Here is a 1,345-nt window from a genome sequence, read left to right on the forward strand (position 1 = left end):
ATACGAACATTCATGCTTCATCCCAACCACTATTCAATAATTACACTATTCACTCATTTATGACCCATTTTCTATGTCTTTCTACAATTCAAGTGTCCTAGCCTTCCAATACCTTAAACAACATGGTATGGTCATGAAACTTACCTTAGATGATGGATGAACAAGCCTTGAATGGAAATACTCTTCTAGCACCAAAGATCCTACTTCACTTCCCTTGGGTTTTCTTGAGGTAGATGAACTTTTACTAGGTTTCATACACTTGATTTCATGGTTTTGATGTAGTTCATCATTGATTCCATTTGATTTATTGTAGATGAATATTGGAGAGTGTTCTAGAGTTTTCTTGAAGTGTAGAGAGTGGAAGTGAAATGAAATGAAATAAGAAAGGGTCCCTTATATTAAATTGAAAGTTGTGCCCGACCAACTTATACGGACCAACATACAGTTCGTATATTTTTCACTGGCCGTATGTCTGGACCGTATGTTTGCTCCAGTGAAGTGTACCATTCTGGGCTGAACCTACGGCTGGACATACGGTCCGTGTATTTTATAGGGCCAGTATGTCCGTATAATGTCAAGCTATCCGAGACTTGTTCTCGTCGACTCGTTTGATCTCCGATCGTTATGAAACCTTCTTGGCACTTGTTTAACACCTCAATACCAATCTAAGGGACGTTATTACTATTCTCTAAGACTTTATTATGCCATCATTAACTCGTCTTCCATAATTCCTACCCAACACATAAAATATCCTTTACTTTCTTTGCCAAACTTCTTCCTTTTGATCAAATGTCTTTGAATCTCGATTAAGACCATCAAATGCTATTCCTTACTTATCCAAATCATCATATACCTCATACTATTCACTATCCTATTCACTGTACGCTAACGGGAAAATTTTCAAGGTGTAACATTCTTCCCCCCTTTTTAGAACATTCGTCCTCGATTGTTAAACACTCGAAATTCAATGAAAATTTCGCTAGAGTTTCCCCTGTAATATGGCACTACCAACATGTCACAACAACCCATAATATCATTGCCTCACAGGGCTACAACACGATATCAACATATTTATGGCCACACACGACCAAAAACATGAAAATAAAGCATACATACCTTATAATGTTGGGGCTTCATCATGAATCCCTTCTGGGGGTTGGAATAAGTATGGATAGGTGGATTTCATTTTCTCTTCTGCTTCCCAAGTCATTTCTTCCCGGTTGCTTCGCCATAAGACTTTTACTGAAGCTACTTCCTTATTTCGAAGTCATCGTACTGGCCTGTCTAGAATGGTAATGGGCACTTCTTCATATGCTAGTTTTTCTGTCACTTGGACATCATCAAT

Source organism: Lycium barbarum, chromosome 10 (genome assembly GCF_019175385.1).
Source record: "Lycium barbarum isolate Lr01 chromosome 10, ASM1917538v2, whole genome shotgun sequence".
Classification (NCBI taxonomy): Eukaryota; Viridiplantae; Streptophyta; class Magnoliopsida; order Solanales; family Solanaceae; genus Lycium; species Lycium barbarum.